Genomic DNA, 23,281 nt, shown 5'->3' on the forward strand with positions numbered 1-23,281 from the left:
AATGATGTTTGCTGTGGTTTTGTCGTATATGGCTTTTATTATGTTGAGGTAGGTTCCCTCAATGCCCACTTTCTGGAGAGTTTTTAATCATAAATGGCTGTTGAATTTTGTCAGAAGGTTTGTCTGCATCTATTGAGATGGTCATATTGTTTTTAATTCTTTAATTTTTTAATATGATATATCACATTGATTGTTTTGCATATTTTGAAGAATCTTTGCAGCCCTGGGGTGAATCCCACTTGATCATGGTATATGATCCTTTTAATGTGTTTTTGGGTTCTGCTTGCTAGTATTGTGTTGAGGATTTTTGCATCTATTTTGATCAGTGATATTGGTCTATAATTTTCTTTTTTTGTGATATCTCTTGTCTGGTTTTGGTATCAGGGTGATGGTGGCCTCATAGAACAATTTTGGGAGTGTTCCTCCCTCTGCAATTTTTTGGAAGAGTTTGAGTAGTATAGGTGTTAACTGTTTTCTAAATGTTTGATAGAATTCGCCTGTGAAGCCATCTGGTCCTGGACTTTTGTTTGTTGGGAGATTTTTAATTACAGTTTCTATTTCATTACCTGTGAATGGTCTGTTTCTATTTTTAATTCTTCCTGGTTAAATCTTGGAAGGTTGTACTTTTCCAAGAATTTGTCCATTTCTTTCAGATTGTCCATTTTATTGGCATATAGTTGCTTGTAGTAGTCTCTTATGATCTTTTGTGTTTCTGCAGTGTCAGTTTTAATCTCTCTTTTTTCATTTCTAATTTTATTGATTTACATCATCTCCATTTTTTTTCTTGATGAATCTGGCTAATGGTTTATCAGTTTTTTTTATCTTCTCAAATAACCAGCTTTTAATTTTATTGATCTTTGCTATTTTCTTTGTTTCTATTTCATTTATTTCTGCTCTCATCTTTATGATTTCTTTCCTTCTACTAATTTTGGGTTTTCTTTTTTCTTCGTTTTCTAGTTGCTTTAGGTGTAAGGTTAGATTGTTTATTTGAGATTTTTCTTGTTTCTTGAGGTAAGCTTGAATTGCTATGAACTTCCCTGTTAGAACTGCTTTTGCTGTGTCCCATAGGTTTTGGATCATGTTTTTGTTGTCATTTGTTTCTAGGTATTTTTTGATTTCCTCTTTGATTTCTTCAGTGATCTCTTGGTTATTTAGCAGCACACTGTTTAGCCTCCATGTATTTGTGTTTTTTACTGTTTTTTCCTGTAATTGATTTCTCATAGCATTGTGACTGGAAAAGATGCTTGGTACGATTTCAGTTTTCTTAAATTTTCCACGGTTTGATTTGTGACCTGAAATGTGATCTATTCTGGAGAATGTTCCATGTGCACTTGAGGAGAAAGTGTATTCTTCCGCTTTCAAGTGGAATGTCCTAAAAATATCAATTAAGTCTATCTGGTCTATTGTGTCATTTAAAACTTGTGTTTCCTTATTTGTTTTCTTTCTGGATGATCTGTCTGTTGGTTTAAGTGGGGTGTTAAAGTCCCCCATTATTATTGTGTTACTGTCAATTTCTCCTTTTATGGCTGCTAGCATTTGCCTTACGTATTGAGGTGCTCCTATGTTGGGTGCATAAATATTTATAATTGCTACGTTTTCTTTTTGGATTGATCCCTTGATCGTTATGTAGTGTCCTTCCTTATCTCTTTATTAAACAGTCTTTATTTTAAAGTCTAATGTATCTGATATGAGTATTGCTACTCCAATTTCTTGTGATTTCCATTTGCATGGAATATCTTTTTCCATCTCGTTACTTTCAGTCTGTATGTGTCCCTAGGTCTGAAGTTGGTCTCTTGTAGACAGTGTATATAAGCGTCTTGTTTTTGTATCCATTCAGCCAGTCTGTGTCTTTTGGTTGGAGCATTTATCCATTTTCATTCAAGGTGATTATCGATAAGTATGTTCCTATTACCATTTTCTTCATTGATTTGCGTTTGTTTTTGTGTGTCGTTTTCTTCTCTTGTGTTTCCCGCTTAGAGAAGTTCCTTAGCATTTGTTGTAAAACTGGTTTGTTGGTGCTGAATTCTTGTACCTTTTGCTTGTCTGTAACGGTTTTAATTTCTCTGTGGAATCTGAAGGAGATCCTTGCTGGGTAGAATAATCTTGGTTGTAGGTTTTTCCCTTTCATCACTTTAAATATATCCTGCTACTCCCTTCTGGCTTGTAGAGTTTCTGCTGAAAGATCATCTGTTAACCTTACGGGGATTCTCTTGTACGTTACTTGTTGCTTTTCCCTTGCTGCTTTTAATATTTTTTCTTTGTATTTAATTTCTGATAGTTTGATTAACATGTGTCTCGGCATGTTTCTCTTTGGATTTATCCTGTATGGGACTCTGCACTTTCTGAACTCTATTGACTATTTCCTTTCCCATGTTAGGGAAGTTTTTGACTATAATGTCTTCTAATATTTTCTCAGACCCTTTCTTTTTCTCTTCTTCTTCCGTGACCCCCCATAATTCGAATGTTGGTGCATTTACTGTTGTCCCAGAGGTCTCTGAGACTGTCCTCAATCCTTTTCATTTTTTTCTTTATTCTGCTCCCTGACAGTTATTTCCACCATTTTATCTTCTGACTCATTTGTCTGTTCCTCTGCCTCAGTTATTCTGCTGTTGATTCCTTCTAGAGTATTTTTAATTTCAATTTTTGTGTTGTTCATCACTGTTTGTTTGCTCTTTAGTTCTTCTGGATCCTTGTTGAATGTTTCTTGTATTTTCTCCATTCTGTTTCCGAGGTTTTGGATCATCTTTACTATCATTACTCTAAATTCTCTTTCAGGTACGTTGCCTATTTTGTCTTCGTTTGTTTGGTCTGGTAGGTTTTTACGTTGCTCCTTCGTCTGTTACAAATTTTTTTGTCATTTCATGTTTTTTTTTTTTTTATATGTGGGGCTGTATTCCTGTTGTTTGGCTGGAGATGTCCAGCACTGGAGTTTGCAGGCAGTTGGATAGAGCCGGGTCTTGGTGCTGAGATGAGGAACTCAGGGAGGCCTCACTCTGATTAATATTCCCTGGGGTCTGAGGTTCTCTGTTAGTCCAGCGGTTTGGACTTGGAGTTCCCACCACAGGAGCTCGGGCCTGGCCTCCGGCCTGGGAACCAAGGTCCCACAAGCTGTGCGGCATGGAGAAAAAAAAAAAAGCAAGGAGCAATACAATAACAAAGAATAAAAAACAAAATAAAATTAGAAAGATAAAAAATATATTAGGAAAAGTAAAAATATAATTGGAACAACTGCAACAAGGTAAAATAAAACCACAACAGAAAAAAAAAAGCCTTGGCTATAGGGGGCAGAGTTTAGGTGGAGGTGGAACTTCTGCAGGGGCGGGGTTTAGGGTGGGACGGGATCTATGTGGGTGGGGGGTGACGTTTGAGCGTAGGGGGGCGCCTAGGCTCAGGATCCATGCAGCTCGAAAAGGCCTTGGGGGCGGGGGCCTAGGCGGGGCAACATTGAAGCGTGGGGTGGGGCCTCTGCTTAGGACCTGCTGGGAAGGGGAGAGGCAGCCTCGAAAGGAGGGCCTCTGGAGTGTGGAGTTTTGGAGTTTGGAGGTAAGGCCCTGGGTGGGGGTGTGTGGGTGGGGTTTAGGCTCAGCACGTTTGGAGGGGGTCTCAGAGGGGGTCTCCAAGTGTAGAGGTAGGGCCCTGGGTGGGGGTGTAGGGGTGGGGCTTGGGCTCTGCACAGCAGCAGGGAGGCTCCAAGGGCAGAGGATTAGGCCTGGGAGCCCAACAAGCTCCCTGGTGCCTAAGCGGACAGGAAAAGCACTGGCCATGTTCCTTTCTGTTCTTTCGCACCCCTCCCCCACCATCTCCCCCAGGGTCTCTCCGATCCCCTCTGGACCCCTAACAATGGGTGGGTCCTGCTAGGTGTAGGAACTCCTCCCCTCCCCCAGTCCCCCCTCAGGGGTGCCGGTCCCGGAGGTCCGGCCTTTACTTTTCCTCCCCCTTTCCTCCCTCCCACTCCCTCAGGACCCGCATGGCTGGAGGGGGCCTCGATGGACAGAGGATCACGCCCGGTATCTCAGCAGGCTCCTGGGGGCCCAAGTGGACAGGGGAAACCTCGCCACTCTCCCTTTTGATCCTCTGCCCTCCCAGTGGTCCCCCAATTTCACCCTTTGGGTGTGGGATCCCTTTCCCTCCCCCAGCTGCCCCTCAGGGATGCCAGTCCCGCCCCGCCTCCACTTCTCCTCCCCGCCACTGGGGTTTCCTCCCGTCCGCTTGGTTGTCTGTGGTCCCCCACTGTGCCTAGTAGGTGCCCTAGTTGTGAGGAGATGCAAATTCTGCGTCCTCCTAGTATGCCATTTTGACTCTGCCCCCAGGAGCTCATTTTTAAATTCTAAGACAGTCCTTTTTTCACTGCATCATTTTTTAGTTTTAGAGAAAGAGTTATGTCTCTCTGAATATCTTGCATGTTATGTTGATTTTCTTCTTCATTGCCTTTTATCTTCTTTTTTGGTTTCTGTTTGTTTTGATCTTTCACTTTGGATACTTACTCAAATGTCCAGGAAACTTTAACTTTCCATTGATACTTGTCACTAAAATTCTGGTTAGAAGTTCTGTTTAATGGTAGATGGACTTGTTGTCTGATGGCCTTCAATAGAAAGCTATTTATTTCATTGAGGGTCAGTCAAAGGTCAATATGTGAACTGTTTAGTTACCTAAACAAAAATCCTCTAGTTTTCTTCCTGATGAGGATTGAGGTCTAAGATGCCTGTAGTTCAGTATGTGAACTTATGCATAGTCCCTGCTTTTCAGTACCATGAATCATCCCCTTTTCCGTGTGTCTCTTGTTCCCACATTAGGAGGACCCTTACTGACTCCATTTCTCCACAGGAGAACATATCCCCTCTCTCACAGAGCTGAGGTTGAGGAACAGTTGCCTGGCTGCACAGACTGAAAAAGAGAACCTGGGTGGAAAGGTCTCCATGCCACTTACTATGAGTATAGATCTTAGCCATTTTCTCTTTGTTCACCCCAGCCCTTCCAGTTTTAGTGCTGACTGATTCCAAAGGCTGAGCTTCCAGATGTTTTGTTGGGTAAATTGGCTAGCTTCTTTTTTGGTACCCTCTGATGCTGATGTAGACTTTAGCTTCCTGTATTCTGATATGTCAGTTACCACACCATTTATTTTTCGTCTCTCAAATATTTGTTGAAGTGATTCTTCTCACTGTTTCCTCCTCTCTCATTCTCAACATTATGGGTTACTAACATGCTAATTTCTCAGCTGTCATTTTGGATTAATTTTGGGAGCATTAAAAGGTAAAAACATGAGGTAATCCTTTATGTAATCAAATATTCCTCTCAATTTTTCCAAACAATGACAAATATTACAATAAGGAATTCTGGTGTCAGTTAAAATAATAAAGTGATCAAATCGCCACTATGAAGGAGGTATACTGTCTCTTTAACATTTGATAGAATGAGATTCAAAGGGGTTAATTAACTTGTCCAGAGTGATATCTATTTAGTAGGTGGCAGAGTACAACTTGAATTCCAGACCATTGTAATTCTGAAGGCCATGCTGTAACTATTAAACATTGTTTAGTACATCGAATACCTGACACATCATAGGTTCTGAATGATGGCAACTATTGGTAATGTACAGTATTCAGTGTTTTAGATGGATGTTGTTTCTAGAGTGAGTGGGGTAGTAGGATCATCCTTATACACAGCATCTAGAATAATTTAGGTCTGACAGCAGTAAGTAACCTAATGAGCATTTTTAAACTTATTGTGATTGGTAGAATAATGCCCCCACCTCCCAAAGATGTCTATATCCCAATTCCTGGAAACTGTGAACATGTTAGTTTATATGGCAAAGGGAATTAAGGTTACAGATGTAATTAAAGTTGCTACTAAGCTGACTTTGAGATATCTGGGTGGGCCCGATGTGGTCACAAAGGTCCTTATAAGTGGAAGAGGATGGCAGCATGAAAAGGACTTACTTTAAAGATGCTGGCTTTGAAAATGGAGGAATGGGGCCACTAGCTAAGGAATGCAGATTGGAAGCTGGAAAAGGCAAGAAAACTGGTTCTCCCATAATGTCTCCAAAAGAAATGCCAGCCCTACCAACACTTTGATTTTAGCCCTGTGAGACTTGTTTCAGATTTCTCATCTCCAGATCTGTAAGATTTTTTTGTTGTTTTATGACACTACATTTATGATTTATTATAGTAACAGCAATAATAAATGAACACATTTATAAGTAAAGTAAAAGTTTGTGTGTATGCACGTAGCTTACAAGAGGAAAAAGATAGTAAATGCTCATTTGAGAAGACTAGGCAAAAGGACATTGTGGCCTGCAGCTTGTCAAGGAAGGAGTGACTGGAGCTGCAAAGGCACCACTCAGTGGTTAGGGTGGAGGGAATCCATTTTCATCCTGGACACAGGCAGGACAGTGACTCTTCTTGCCCTAAGGAATTTAAAAGACCCCTAATTGTGCTACAGTGTTCAGAGTAGAGACCTTGTCACAGGACACCCAGGTTTGGGAGAACTGATGAATGGAGGAAATAAGCAGAAGCCAGTCCTGGTGGGATGAGAGAGTTAGGATCTGGCATTGTTCTCTGCAGAGTGGAGGGAGTAAATCTCCGAAGTATCACCTACTAAGCACTGTTCTTAAAGTGGCCTTTTCTCTGTTCTAGGCTTCAGGGCTGGAGGTCAGATGTGAGGCAATCCCAGTAGTGCCAATAGGGAAGTGAGGTAGAGAAGGGAGGGAAGCTGATATTCTAATGAGACGATCACCACAGTGACACAGCAGGGCTTAGTCCTATTGGGCACCTCCGGGGAGTCAGTGCAGGACACACCTCTCTTTGTCAGCTTCTGAAGGCTGCTCCAGAGACATCACCTTTCTGCCACCTCTGGACTCCCCTGTGCCTGGGATGAGCATTTTTGGCAAGTAGATAAAGCCCTCTATTAAGAGCTGCAAATGCTTTAAGTAAGAAGCCTGCAGCAGGTTTGGGAATGGTGGACGCCAAGGATTTATGTTCTGCTTCCCACCTATCGTGACACAGAGAGCATGACATGTAAGGCATAAGAATCTATGAGATATCTGGAATCTAGACGCCAGTGAGATCTAGGAGAATGAAAATCAGACTTTCCACAATGGAAACAATTATTCTTGGCCACACTGATTAGTAGTCAGTGGAGAAGAGGGATTCGAAATTGATATAAAAAACTTTTTGTTCACATTGCATAGCAATGTTAACTATATAGGAATCTGTATATAGAGATGTAGATATGTACACTCAAACTTGAGTGTTGTAGCCAATATGTAGGTGCCCAAAGGAGTCAAAGAAGATAAAAAGCACCAAGTGTGCATTCCAGCAAGATTTACTGTGTTATGCATGTATCCCACATTTCACTTTTCTAAACACAAAAAAATCAAGGCCCCAGTAGGCACACTTCCCAAAGTATGCAAATTGCAGGTGCACAATATGTGGTTGAGAACAGAAGTCAAGGAATTGGTTGTACCCACCTTCCTTCTCTGAAGGTAGAACAGTTGGGAGCATCATCTTCATGCACTAAGAACTACCATTTAAAGTAATAGCAGTCTCAGACTGTACAGGCTCACAGCAGGCTTAACTAACCATGGCAGATGTAATGGTTCAGAAATGAACCATGTAAAAAATAAGTCAAAAAACAAACATTTGGACATGACTTATATTTGAGGACTTTAGTCAGTTATATACCAAGATCTGGCAAAACAGAGATGAAAAACTGTTCCTTTTTTGCATGTTGTATTCTCTGATCTCCAGGAAAGAAGCATTAAAAAGAAAAAATTTCAAGAGCTCTAGCTTTGGAATCAGATGGGGGTGAAAATGCTCTTATTCTAATGTTTACTAGCTTTGATTTTGACCAAGTTATTTGAGTCTCTATTCCTTCATCTCTCAGAGGATGATACCTTCCTCAGGTAGTTTTAGTGAGGGGGAATTGGATTAATACATAAAGCTTCTCTTTATTTTAGAGTTTGAATTGAGTTTTCATCTCATTTCTCCTTGTGCAGTCCTGGGCTTTCTCAGAGTAGAGGATATTTGTGTCATTGTGATTAAGTTCAAGATTATTTACTGATGCTCTTTTGAGTTATAGGTACTCTGCTAGCTACTGGTGATACCAAAAAGAATGGAACACAGATCCTGTCTTTGAGGAGTTCAAAATATAGTGGAGGTATAGACAATAAATCATCTCAGTACATTGTGTGTTACATACTACAGTAGAAGCATGTACAAAATATTAAAAGAGCTCAGATAATGGGGTAATTGATTCTCCCATGGAAATGGAAGAGAAAAGAGAATGCCAAAGAGGGGAAGTTATATTTGAGCCGTGCCTTGAAGAATAAGTAAGATTGTTTATTTTAAAAGGGAAAAGAGAGAGCCAACTCCAAGCAAAAGGACATCTTAAGAACTGTGTTTCAAGTATGTTTATAAGCAGCTGCCTGAACAACCTCTGGGGCACATGGTTGCTCTGGACTTTTGGAAAAACCTCCACAGACTATACCCTGAATCATTTTGTAGAGAAAGCCAACACTTGGTTTTCATAACTATTATGAAAATAGTTCATAATAAGTCATGGGTGACATGACTGATTTTTTTTTTTTGCTAATTATCATTTTGAATGTATTTGGACTCTACACAAGGGTGCACTGAGTCAGAGACCCAACTTCAAACAAGTTTAACCATCTAGAATTAGCCACATAATAGAAAATGGTGAAAACTTATAGAAAGCCTGAGTAGGGAAAGAACCGTCATGGATTCCATGGGCTTAATTTTAAATTTATTTTTAAGTTACAGAAAATATACAAGTCAATTATCAATATATAAGGGTTTAGAGTAAGAAACGAAAGTTGAGATTTTTGACTAAATATAGCAGATTTTTGGCTAAGTATAGCATGAACAGTTGAATTCATGATTCCTCTTAAAATCCCAGTTTTAGGGCAATAAGGTGATTTTTTTAAAGTTGTAAATCCACAGTGTCAAGGAAACCATAGAGGAGGTGGCAACGTAGTAGATGGACGAAAGCTGAAATCAGCAGACCAAAGGAAGTTGAAATGTAGTTTGGGTAGGGAGTGGAGCCAAGTAGCAAGGCAGTGTGGGTCCCATGGAGACATGAGATATCTTTGAAATAGGACTGTGAGTAGGACTGAAAAGCAGGATTATTATTAGAAAGGCTGTTTAAGAACTTGATCCCTAGATTTCCTTCTTCAGCCCACACTGTCAGGTACCCACTGCTCCCTTCCCTTGAATGAAGGCAGGTGGATTTTCTGGAGAGGTGGAGTCAATGAAATTCTGAGTTTAAGACATTTCAGTGTCAGGGAAGGAAGGTGTGAATGTGTATGTGGGAGGAAGATCAGAGGTCTGTTGAATATGTTTTTTTTAAGTCTTGTAGAATTGTTTAACAATGTAAATAATTTTGTAAAAGAAAAAAATTAAGGGATGTTTCCTCTCTCCTCACTGCAAGACTTGATGATTAAGAGATTCTCTCAGGCCCTCACATGGAATCAAATTTATTTTGGGTCCATATGAATATTACAGTGAATTTATATTCGAGTATTACTTCAGTATTCTGGAGAGAAGGGAAGGATTTGTATGATAAAAAGGAGATGCATGAAAAAAATTTTTTTTCTTTTGATCATTTTATTAGATTTTTTTCAATAAAATATCAAAATAATCAAAATTCAATTTATTACAAACACTGTTCTGATTCTAGGTGTCAGAAGTCTTAGAATAGAACCAGGGATTTAAGAAGGCTCATCCTATCTCTGATTCAGCCTCCTGCAAATAATTCAATGACTTGTGCTCAGTTTTCTGAAATGTAAATAAGATTTGTGTCTTGTTCGGTCAGACACATAACAATGTTGATTTAGTGCCCAGCAGTGAGCTGAGCAGTGAACAGATCCTTCCTTGCACGTAATGGCATCTTATCCTGAGGCCTAATGTGAAGTGTTTTCTTATCACCAAAGCACTCCTTACTCCCAAGATGAGCTTGGCATATTGAATGTATGACTGAAAATAATCTAATATTTTTCTTGATCTAGAATTTTTACTTTCAAGTGAGTGCTGTTTTTTTCACAGTATTTACCTTGGAAAATTAGATACTAATAGTTAAGTCATGTTATTTTAGAATTCTTCCTTTGAATTTCTTTCCTCTGGAACCTGAAGCATGGTTTTTATCCTTATCTTAAGAATAAACCAAGAGCGTTTAAAATTAAGTCCAGGGAATAAGTCAGATTAGAAAGTCAGTAAGTTCCATTTTGGGAAATAAAGTTGAGGAAGGGCAATATAGAAATGCCTCTGAGTTTAGTGTGTGATCACTGAACAATTCTAACAGCTGAACATTTTTTCTCTAGGTGACTATTTCAAAAGAGATTATCCATTAGATATATAGATATTAATAGATATATATAGTTCATGGCTAAACACTCAATAGCTTCCATCTTACTGGTCAGATGTGTTTTAATTTAATGCTGTTTATTCTTTTTTTGTATGTGTAGCTGCATTCATGGCAGCTTCATTTATCTTAATTTGTTAACTCCTGTGAAGTCATTATTCTGTAGACTTAGTGCAGTATCATAATCGATCAGGTAATTAAACTATTTTTTTTGGTAGGTGATGAATTTAATAATAGAGATAATGTACATGCATTCAGGGACTGCTGGAGTTTGCATAGAACATGAAGCAAAACACAACACATCTTCAGACTGTGTGGACAAGCACACAGTTAAAATCCTGAGGATTATAGCAGTGATGGGGGTGGTTAGAGCGATGGTTAGAAGGCAGATTAGATGAAGAAGGATTCATAAAAGCAAGGGATGTGGGCTTTTCAGATCCTTTAGTCAAATTCCCTGACTTTATACAGGAGTAAACAGAGGCCCAGGGAGGTGATTTTCCTAATACAAATGGAAGAGCAGGACTCTAATTCCAGGATTCTGGACTCTTTTTTTCTTTATGGTCTCTCTCCCTACTCCAAGCTTCAGGATAAGTTTGAAGTATGTAGTTTGTCTTTAATGGTTTCTTACCTAAAATCTCATTCCTCTTCTTTTTTCTCTTTCTTTTGTATGCCTCTGTACTAAAAATTTCCTCTCACATTTCTTTCCTCTCAACATGAAGTTCTTTTATATAAAAGGGGGAAGGTTCTGAAAGCCTCTGATCTAAGCTGGCATACAGCTGCTTTGGAGTGAGATGAAAAGCTAAGAGGAATTTGCCTTCAAACCTTGACAGCAGAAACCACTGTCAGTGAAATTTCTAGCGTTCATTTCTTTTGGGAGGTCTCCCCAGCCCCTTGGTGTAATAGAACTGCGGTAAAAATATTGAAAGGTAAGTGATGAGACCCTTTCTCCTCTGTAATCAGGAGCATTCATTATGGTACTTGGATCATGGTTCTTGTCTGATTAGAGTCATGGATGGAGAAGATAACTGGAGGAAACTGAGCAAACTTAATTTACATTCTTAGCCTGCACTTAGGCTTGGAAGAAGAGAAAAGGTTCAGAAGCAAGAAGAGGGCAGCAGGAGAGGAGATGGAGTAGTGAAACCAAGGAAGTTTGGAGAAATTTTGAGGTTGGGTGAGAAGAGTTTTACCAGCTCCTTCCTCTGCTGGAAATCCAGGGAGAGGCAGATATGGGTAGAGATTTTAAGAAGTTGTTTTTTTTTTTTGTATGAGTCATTAGATACAGTTCGTCTTTTTCTCCCTCTACTGGAGACTTCCCTGTAGGCATACTGCTTTTCAAGTCTTTGAGGAGTTGGATTTTTGTTTTATTGGGTGCATCACCATGCTAAAGATGGGCCTCAAAGTTGGGGCAAAAAGAACCCCAAAAAACAGTTTCATTTGGAAAATGCAGGTATCCATTTTTGACGCCTTCCTTCTTTCCCACAATGCCTAGCCCAATTTTTCGCAATCTGCATTAATAGGAAAAATGACTGTGTGTCAGGAACTAAAAGGATGAGATCAGATATAAATTTAATTGATGCTTATAAACAGCTGAGGGGAGGAAATGGCGACCAACATGGTAAGTGCTTTTGCTGCCGTCTCTTTTTTGGAAGTGTTATAAAGATTAACTATGGCCAATGAAATCTGTTGACTCACTGGCTAGTTAACAAGTCCAGTCCATGACCAATGACATTAAATTTTCCAATAGCACTTTCAAGACATTGTCATTAGTAGATTATCCCATAATCTGGCTATTTTATTTGTAAGTGAAGATAAATCCTAAATGCACTTATTATACAACCTTAATAAATACCTGGGGCAGCATTGGAGATAAAGAACACCTTTCACTCTTCTTGGGGTCCCTTTTCCAATCATAACTCTACCCCCCATTATCTCCTGGTCTGGAGTGTGACACTAATCTAGAGGACTGTTTCATTGCGGCCTTGTTTTTTTAGTCACAATACAAACAAAAGTGGCAGGATATTAGAGACAAAATGGATAGTGCTAAACAAATTACAGTTTAACTTCTCATTTATCAATGTAATTGAAAGTTACTAGCAGGGTGTGTGGTGCCAGTGTTTCTATCAGGGCATGAGTAATCTATTTATGCTGCATAATTCATCCTTCTGAGGTTCTAATGAGAACTGCTTAATTCAGGTTTTAATCAAACCTGACAAATCATCGTTGAAGTTGCCAATAGGCTTCTTCACAGGTGCCATTTCCCTGCTAGTTTGACGTAGCTTAGATTCATCTTCCTCTCCGCATGGTCCTTTCAGGCTTCACTTATTATAACAACAAAAAAGGACTGGTTTTCCTTCAACACCAAAATGCCAAATGTTTTTGGTCCTTTTTTGGACTCTTCAGTGCCATTAGTAGCAAGCTATTTTTATTTATTTTATTTTTAATACTGGAAATAATGAAGAGGAAAAAATGATTTTTTCACATACACATTTAACCTGTTTTACCAAATATATGAATTCCTTGAGCATATATTCCTTGAACAAGTTCATGTTCCAAATCTTGCTCTTATCCAGTAATCCAAATCACTTAGACAAGATCCATCTGCTGATGACGGGTGGTGGAGGATGCACCAGCTCAGATGCACTTAGGAGCTCCAGAGCCTGAAAGCTGACATCTACTTTGAAAAATAACACCAGTCTCTTTCTGGGAGAGAGTACAAAACAGATGGGAGATTCATAGCACACAAAAAAATGGTGGCTTTAATGTATGGATCTTACTATTGCAAAAATGAATGTCGGAGCCTGTAATCTTTGCTATTAACATGTGACATGGAAAAGATGTTTAATCAGTTAGCTCCTTGCCCCAGAATAGGATTATGACCTCTGTAAAGAGAGAAGTGTATTCTGCCTACTTAAGTTTCCCCGTAAAAATAGCTTTATAATTACATGTAGCCTTTCTGTTTCCAAATTCCTTTAACATGTATTAAATCACTTTTCTTCACAATAACCTTTTGAAGCAGGTAATACACATAACAACATCCCATTTTATAGCTAAACCAACAAAATCAGAGAGGGTAATTTATTTGCCTAAGGACATACAGTTGGAAGTAATGGAATCTGACCTCCAATCCAGTTATGTCAACTCTGAGATTTGTGTCCTTTACATTGTTACACGGTACCTCATGGACATCAGGGAAGACCAGCCTTTGTAAGAATTCTTGCTGTACCCAAAATGATCTTCACCATGATCGGGGAAATAAGGCTCTTTATTTAGGCTGCCTGTAATTCTTTGGAAGGTTGTATAAATGAGACAACCCCTAAGGCTTTATTTGTAATTCCAAACCATTTGCTATTTATCAAGCCTGTCTTTCATTATAGACTATATCAAATGCAGACACTTTTGACTTACATGAATACTAAGTCCTCACTGTGGATACCAAACACACTGCTCTAATATCAGATGTTTCCCTTCAAGCATTATGGCACATCTCAGTCTCATTCTTTTGCTGTAGCTCATAGAAATATTTAGCTGGGAGGACCTAAGAGAGCACACAGAAAAACATAGTTATTTAAAGCAAAAGAACTGAGGACCAGTGAGTTTAAGTATTTTATTTAAGAGTGATAATTACGAACTGCCAGAGTCTCTCACTTTTTAGATCGTCTGTGTCAACAATCGTTGCCTCTGTGGATGCATTTAAAAGGTTATTTACCAAAGTTCTACTGTAGGCACTGAAGGTGGTTTCACTCAGAACTGGGATGGGAAGCTCTTCTGGATGGACTTGCTCAAGCATTGGAGGTTGAGAATCAGAGCTAGTTAGAGAGTAAGCTGGGCTACAGCCTCATCTTCTGCATCTGGCATTGTCCTTATCTATTAAACAACATCACCAAGAAAAACTGTTTCTTTAATAAAAAAAATTTGCCTTCATTTTTATCAAGGATACAGGTAGGATCTTAATAACTTGGCTGCTAGCCTATTAATGCTGGACACAGGAGAAAGTCCATGGGCTATGATGTAGAGTTGAGTAATGTATGGAGGAGGTAGGCTGGGCACAGTGAAGTCAGGCAGTCTCAAAGTTTGGAGCAAAGGCTCCAGTGCTTATCTGACTTTTCCTGATATTATCCCTCATTACCATGACTTTGGGAGAATGCTAAAACAAGGAAGGGATAGTGAAGTGTTGAAATCAGAGAAGGTATTTTAAAACTTCACGTTTTATTTATATTTTTATTTAAAATACAGTTGATTTACGGTGTGTTAATTTTTGCTGTACAGCAAAGTGATTCAGTTGGGTGTGTGTATATATATATGTATGTGTATATATATGTGTGTATATATATATGTGTGTGTGTGTGTATATATATATATATTCTTTTTTATATTTTTTTCCATTATGGTTTATCACAGGGTATTAAATATACTTCTCTGTAGGACCTTGTTGTTTATGCATTCTGTATATAATAGTTTGCATCTGCTAATCCCAAACTCCCAATCCATCCCTACCCTACCCCTCCTTGGCAACCACAAGTCTGTTCTCTATGTCTGTGAGTCTGTTTCTGTTTTTTAGATAGTTTGATTTGTGTCATATTTTAGATTCCACATATAAGTGATATCATATGGCATTTGTCTTTCTCTGACTGTATATTCTTGCCTTCTTGTCATATATTAATTGCCCATATAAGTTTGGATTCATTTCTGGGCTCTCTGTTCTGTTCCATTGATCTATGTGTCTGTTTTTGTGCCAGTACCATATTATTTCGATTACTGTAGCTTTGTAGTATAGTTGGAAATCAGGGAGCATGATACCTCCAGTTTTGTTTTACTTTCTTAAAATTGTTTTGGCTATTTAGGGTCTTTTGTGTTTTCATAAACATTTTAGAATTATTTGTTCTTGTTTTGTGAAAAATGCCATTGGTATTTTGATAGGGATTGGGTTGAATATGTAGATTGCCTTGCATATGTAGATTACCTTGCATAGTATGGTCATTTTAACAATATTCATTCTTCCAATCCAAGAACACTGTGGATCTTTCCATCTGTTTGTGTGGTCTTCAATTTCTTTCATCATTGTCTTCTAGTTTACTGAGTTCAGGTCTTTCACCTTCTTAGTTTTATTTCTACGTGTTTTGTTCCTTTTGATGCAATTTTAAATGAGATTATTTTATTAATTTCTCTTTCTCCTAGTTCACTGTTAGTGTATAGAAACACACAGATTTCTGTATCCTGAAATTTTACTGAGTTCATTTATTAATTCTAAGTTTTTTGGTGGTGTCTTTAGGATTTTCTATATAGAGTAGCATGTTCTCTGTTAACAGTGACAGTGTCACCTCTTGTTTTCCAATTTGGAGTATTTTTACTTCTTTTTTTTTCTGATTGTGGGGCCAAGACTTGAATACTATGTTAATAAAAAGTGGTGAAGTGAGCAACCTTGTCATGTTCCTGATCTTAGGGGAAATGCTTTCAGCTTTTCAGTGTTGAGAATGATGTTGGCTCTGTGTTTGTCATATATGGTCTTTATGATGTTGAGGTAATTTCCTCTGTGTACCCACTTCGTTGAGTGTTTTTATCATAATTGGATGTTGAATCTTGTCAAAAGCCTTTTCTGCTCTATTGAGATGATCATATGATTTTTATCCTTCAATTTGTTGATGTGCTGTATCATAATTTTGTTTTGTGGGTATTGGAACATTCTCCCTGAGATAAATCCCACTTGATCATGTCGTATGATCATTAAATGTATTGTTGAATTTGTTTTGCTTATATATTGTTGAGGAGTTGTTGCATCTATGTTCATCATAGATGTTGGCTTGTAATTCTCTTTTTTTGGTGGTGTCTTTGTCTGATTTTGGTATCAGGATCATGCTGGCCTTGTAAAGTGAGTTTGGAAGCATTCCTTCCTCTTCAAATTTTTGGAATATTTTGATAAGGGTAGGTATTTAACTCATTTTTAAAGTTGGGTAGAATTCACCTGTGAAGCCATCTGGTCCTGGACTTTTGTACGTGGGGAGTTTTATTTTTTTATTATTCATTCAATTTCCTTACTTGTAATCTGTCTCTTCATTTTCTGTTTCTTCCTGATCAGTTTTAGGAGATTGTATGGTTCTAGGGATTTATCCATTTCTTCAGGTTGTCTAGTTTATTGGCATATAACTGGTCATGGTAATTTCCTATGATATTTTGTATTCCTGTGGTGTTGATTGTAATGTTTCCTCTTTCATTTCTGATTTTATTTGGGCCCTCTCCTTTTTTTTCTTGATGGGTCTGGCTAAAGTTTTATCATTTTGTTTATCTTTTTAAAGCTCTTATTTCCATTGATCTTTGCTTTTTTATGGTTTCTGTTTTATTTAATTGCTCTATTTTTATTCTTTCTACTAACTTTGGGTTTTGTTTTTCTTTTGTTTTTTCTTTTGTAGTTCCTTTATGTTTAAGGTTAAATTGTTTATTTCATAGTTTTCTTGTTTTCTGAGATAGGCTTTTATAAACTTCCTCATTACAACTGCTTTGCTGTGTCCCTTAGATTTTAGATTGTTGAATTTCCGTTTTCTTTGTCTCTGTGCCTTTTAAAAAATTTCCTCTTTGATCTTCAATACCCATTGGTTGTTTAGTAGCATATTGTTTATTCTCCATGTGTTTGTGTGTTTTGCAGTTTTTTCCTTGTAGTTGATTTCTAGTCTCATAGTGTTGTGGTAGGAAAAGATGCTTGATATGATTTCAGTCTTCTTAAATTTACTGAGACTTGTTTTGGGGCCTAGCATGTGATCTATTCTTGAGAATGTTCCATGTGCACTTGAAAAGAATATGTATTCTACTGCTTTTGTTTCTTTTTTTTCTAAACAGTATTTTATTTATTTTTTAAACTAATTTATTTATTTTATTTATTTTTGGCTGTGTTGGGTCTTTGTTGCTGCACGTGGGGGCAGTGGCGAGCCCCCGGGCTCTCTGGTTGTGGTGAGCGGAGACTACTCTTTATTGCAGTGCGTGGGCTTCTCATTGTGGTGGCTTCTCTTGTTGTGGAGCATGAGCTCTAGGTGCGTGGGCTTCAGTAGTTGTGGTACGCGGCCTCAGTAGTTGTTGCTCATGGCCTCTAAAGCGCAGGCTCAGTAGTTGTGGCACATGGGCTTAGTTGCTCTGCAGCATGTGGAATCTTCCCAGACTGGGGATCAATCATATGTCCCTTGAATTGACAGGCGGATTCTTAACCACTGCACCACCAGGGAAGTCCCTCTACTGCTTTTGGATGGACTGTTTTTTAGATATGTATTAAGTCCGTCTGATCTAATGTATTGTTTAAGGGCAGTGTTTCCTCATTGGTTTTCTTTCTATATGATCTGTCCATTGATGTAAGTGAGATGATAAAGTCACCTACTGTTATTGTGTTACTGTTAATTTATCCCTTTATGTAATATTTGCTTTATGTATTTAGGTGCTCCTATGTTGGGCGCATACATATTTACAATTGTTATATCTTCTTGCTGGACTGATCCTTTTCTTATTATGTAATGTCCTTCTTTGTCTCTTGTTACAGTCTTTGTTTTAAAATATATTTTAATATTTTTGTTTATGTATATGATTATTTTAAGGTGATGATCTCTTAAGTTTGAATGCATTCTAACAAGCCTGCATTTTTACTCCACCTGCTCACTTTTAATGTTTTGACATCATATTTTACATCTTTCTTCATGTGTATCCTTTAACTTTTTATTGTGAATATAGATCATTATAATACCTTTGTCTTTTAACCTTCTTACTAGTTTTATAAGTGACTACCCTTACTGTATGTTTGCCTTTACCAGTGATATTTTTCCTTTTGCGAATTTCCTATTTCTAGTTGTGGTCTTTTCTTTTCTGCTTGGAGAAGTCCCTTTAACATTTATGTAAAGCCAGCTTAGTGGTGCTGAAATCTTTCAGCTTTTGCTTGTCTGTAAAACATTTTATCTGTCCTTCAAATCTGAATGATAACCTTGCCTGGTAGAATATTCTTGGTTGTAGCATTGTTTTTTTTTTTCCTTTCATCACTTTGAATATATCATGCCACTCCCTTTTGCCCTGCAAAATTTCTGCTGAAAAGTCAGCTGATGGCTATGGGAGTTCTCTTGTACATAGCTAGCTGTTTTTCTCTTACTGCTATTAAGATTATCTTTTTATTTTTAATTTTTGCCATTTTAATTATAATGTGTCTTGGTGTGGACCTCTTTGAGGAATCTTGTTTGGGACTCTGTGCTTCCTGGACCTGGAATTCTGTTTCCTCTTCTACATTAGGGAAGTTTTCAGCTATTTTTTTTCTTCATATAAGTTGTCTGTCACTTTCTTTCTCTTTTCTACTTCTGGGACCCCTACAATGCGAATGTTAGTACACTTGATATTGTCCCTGAAGTCTCTTAAATTATCCTTATTAAAAAAAAATTCTTTTGTCTTTAGCTTGAGTGATTTTTGCTATTCTGTCTTCCAGTTCACTGATCCATTCCCCTCTATCATCTAATCTACTGTTGATTCCTTCTAGTATATTTTTTACTTCATTTATTGTATTCTTCAGCTTTATTTGGTTCTTCTTTATATTTTCTAACTTTGTTAAAATTCTCACTGTTTTCATTCTTCTTTTGTGTTTTTTGAGCATCTTTATGATCATTATTTTGAATTCTTTACCTGTTAAATTGCTCATCTCCTTGTCATTTACTTCTTTTCTGAGGTTTTGTCTTGTTCCTTTGCTTAAAACATATTTTACTATCTCCTCACTTTGCTTAAGTCTCTGTGTTTTTTTTCCCCATGTATTAGGTAGGTGGGTTACATTTCCTGATCTAAGAAGTGGCCTTCTGTAGGAGATGTTCTGTAGGGCACAGCAGCACACTCCTCTCTGGTCACCAGGGCTATATGTGCAGGGTTGCCCTCTATGTGGGCTGCATGGCCCTTATTTTGTGGTGCTAATGTGAGTCTTTTGGTAGGCAGGGCTGGGCCCTGACCTGGTTGGCTGCCAGGCTCTGCCTTGTGCAGTATCTCTTTGCCCATTGGTGGGCATATCTGGGTTTCGGTTCAGCTGGCTACATTCCCTGGGCAGTCTCAAGGCTGGTGCCAGCCTTCTGGTAGGCAGGACCATGTCCTGGGCCGACTTGCTCTGTGGCTAGGGGGGTCCTGTGTCTGGTACCTGACCACTGGTTGTGAGGCTGGGCCATGGGGATGCTGGCTGTAGCATCCGTGAGGTCTTGGATCTGGTGCTGGCCTGCTGGTATGTGGGTCCAGGTTCTGGGGCAATTGCCTGCAGGGCCTATGGGGGCTAAGGGCTAATGCTGGCCTGCTCATGGGCAGGGTTGGGGCCTGGGAAGCTACCTGTAGGACCTGGGGGAGGGGCTGGGACTGGTACTGGCCCACTGGTATTGGGGCTGGGTCCAGGGGGTGCTGACTGTGGGGCCCAGGTGGGTGCCCTGGTGCTAGCCCACTGGTGTGTGGGGCTGTGTCCTGAGGTGGGCCCTGGAGCTGGTATTGGCCTGCCCCTGGCACTAACAGACTAGAGGGAAGACCCCAAAATGGCACATGCCAGCATCAGTGTCCTCATGGTAGAATGAGCTCCCTAAATTGTCTCTCATCAATGTCTATGTCCCAGGGGGAGTCCCAGTTGCCTCTCACCTCTCAAGGAGGACTCCAAGATCAGCAAGTGGGTCTGACCCAAGCTCCTTGCAAATTATTGCCTCTGTGTTAGAACTTAAAGCACGTGAGTTTGTGCATGAGCTCTTTAAGAGAGGAGTCTCTTTTTCCTACAGACCTTTAGCTGTCTCATACGCAAGCCTTGCCAGCCTTTAAAGCCAGACATTCTGGGGCCTCATCTTCCTGGTGCAGGACCCCTGGGCTGGAGAACCCAATGTGGGGCTTGGACCCCTTGCTTCCTGGGGAGAACGTCTGCAATTGTGTTTATCCTCCCATTGTGGGTCACCTGCCCAGGGGCGTGGGTCTTGACTATACCTCCTCTCTACCTCTCCTATTCATCTTATTGTGGTTCCTTCTTTATATCTTTAGTTGTGGAAAATCTTTTCTTCTAGTCTTCAGGTCATTCTCATAGATAGTTGCTCTGTAAATATTTTAAATTTTGGTGTGCCCATGGGAGGAGGTGAGGTCTTCTTACTTTGCCATTTTGGCCACACTACTCCATGTTAATTTCTTAAAGTGTACCTTAGGTAACATTCTTCCCCTTAGTTCTTCACATCCCTCCTTTTATGGAGCTTCTCAGTTTAGAATTTGCTCTAGGACAATGTGCTGAGAATGCCTTACCAATTAACAGGCTGTGCATATAGACATAGTTCTTATATTAAATACTGAGGATGAACAGAGAATCAAGGTAGACCCTCAGGTAACTAGACTTTTGTACTAGGTAGATAAGGAAAAAACTGCAGCTTCTTTTTGACATAAAATCTACCAATATTTGTCACTTCCTCAGAACTCTCCTTACATGGCAAACTTGGGAGCACTTAGCCTGCCTGTTTCCACCTACCTAGGCACACTAAGGGGAGTTTATCAAGTAGCTCACCCTATGCATTTCTAGAGAACCTATAGTTAGCACCCCTCCCTCCCATAGAAGACAGGAGAAACATCAGAACCACAAAGTAACCTCAAATTGTGTCCTTAGATCTAGATCTTTGCATATAAATAGGAATAGAAAATGAAAAATCGTCAAACATCTGAGATAAATCAATAGTATAGAAGGGAGGACAATATGAAAAAACAGGACCAACTTAAGTAAAAACAGGTAATTTTGGAAATAGATTATAACCTCACACAAACTTATTTTTTAATAATTGCAGAGATTGGGGATAATTTAAAATTCATAAACAAGACCAAGAGACTGTGAAAAATGAGTAATGAGAAAAGAAATAACAAAAAAATCAAGGGAATGGCTAACAATTTGGTTGGCTATTGGTGAAGAATAAGTTGTTGATCTGAAAGTTAAATTTGAAGTTTAGTGTAAGACCAGAAAGAATGAAGGCAGGAAATAATCAAAGAAATGTAGATGAAAATTTTCCTGAGCTATAGAAAGACTCAAGTCTTTAATTTGTAAAAACTCACTATATACTAAGATGGGAAAAATAAAAATATACATCTACACAAGTTCTGGTTAAATTTCTGGACTGTAAAGAAAAGGATAAAACCTCTAAAAGGCTCCAGGGAAGATGACAACAACAAAGTTACTTTTTTCTTTTTTTTTGAAAATGTGATTAATTATTTTTGTGATATCCATGAACCACTTCAACTCCTCATATTCCCAGAAGGGACTGATCTCACAGAAAATAGCACAGCTTGAAGTAATGAATTTGCTAAAAAGAATGGACTTCAGAAATATGAAAATGTCTTAACATCCAAGAACTACAGGCTTTACTTTTGTAGTAGACCATCTAAGAGAAGGTAAGAACCTGGACGCTGTCCATGACATCACGGTAGCATACCCTCATAACATTCCTCAGACAGAGAGGCACGTCCTCCTCAAGGACCTTTCCAAGGAAATCCACTTCCATGTCCACCGATACCCAGTGGACACCCTCCCCACGTCCAAGGAGGACCTCCAGCTCTGGTACCACAAGTGGTGGGAGGAGAAAGAAGAGAGGCTGTGCTGCTTCTACTGGGGGGAGAAGACTTTTTACTTTATGGGACAGACTGTAATTCCACCTTGCAAGTCTGTGCCCAGGATCCTTCTGGTCTAATTGCTTCCTACACCGTACTGGACCCTGTTCAGCCCTGCAGTGTGCCTGCTCATCTATGTGTACAGTCTTGTTTGGTGGTATTTTATAATCATCATTATCATCTTCATGCTGTGGGAGAGAATATTTGGTAGACTAGAGATCACTGAACTTGCATGTTAATGTTTTTTGGACAAACAGCCACATTTAAATGCAAAGAAAAATGGGTAAGATTGTAAGGTTCACAGTCTAAAAACCTAGGGGATATTTTGTTAATGTTCTAAGCCTTTGTAAAATGAGATGCATTTTTGCATGACTACATGTAATATTTCTTATTACCATCATTATTTGTTAAAGATATTTTGCACTCAGTGGAAAAATATTGCTACACACACAATTTTCTTTTTAAATCTCTGAATGTAATTTCAACACTATGTAGCAGGGAGCGTTCTCCGTGAAATAACTTAGGCCAGAGTATTAGTAAACAGTCGTCATGCTGTTAGCAGACAAGGTACACACAAGATTGTCTTAAAGGCCCAATCCTACTTCCTAACAAACTCTCCAGACTAGAGGCAGATTTGGGGCTCCTGGGCACTGGCCCAGATCAAGTTCTGGCACTTGACCGCGGAGGTGAGGGCCCTTCCTGCTGGCTCCCTCTCGGCACTGTCCCCACACTCCTTTCTATGCCAATCAAACCCTTGCATTCTTCCTTAAGACCAGAAAACAGAAACCCTTTGTCCTTAAGCTAAACAAACATTTTGATAGGAAGTCCTTAATTATTCATAAAATCTTGGCATTTAGCCTTGCGGTGACCTAGATGTCAGAAGACCACCAGTGCCCTCTACTCACCGGAAAATAAGGCCTAGATGAGTCTCACAGAGCAACCATAGGCTCTCCACTCAGAAACCTTAGTTTGAATTTTTAAAGCTAGGAATTCATACACTTTAATTCTTCCACGTCTGCATAACCTTGTATGTTTAGTGCTGGTTTCTTCACAGCTTGTTGGCAGGTGTCGCTTTTCTGCATTAAAAACTGTGCTCATCAAGTCATTTACGATTTGAAAGGAAAGTGTAGAAGAAGGTTCTGCTACTGCCATCAGAAGCTCTCTTTTGAAGTTGCGTCTTGGTTGAAATATTTTTTTAAAACCTGTGACATCCCACAGTCGATTTTCTCCTCATAGGCGACTCCTCCCTTAGCTCCTGGCTTCTACTGCAAAAAGACACTCTACTGGTTGACGTCCCCCATCCATTTAGGCCTTG

At 39.0% G+C, this 23,281-nt stretch overlaps 1 pseudogene; it reads left to right on the plus strand.

Moving 5' to 3' along the window:
• Positions 1–22,632, plus strand: part of LOC111172323 (lysocardiolipin acyltransferase 1 pseudogene) — a 60,388-nt pseudogene extending 37,756 nt beyond the window's left edge.
• Positions 22,633–23,281: the final 649 nt, after the last annotated feature.

Source organism: Delphinapterus leucas, chromosome 4 (assembly GCF_059928025.1).
Source record: "Delphinapterus leucas isolate spDelLeu-1000000601 "Yukka" chromosome 4, BTC_Dleu_Yukka2, whole genome shotgun sequence".
Taxonomy (NCBI): domain Eukaryota; kingdom Metazoa; phylum Chordata; class Mammalia; order Artiodactyla; family Monodontidae; genus Delphinapterus; species Delphinapterus leucas.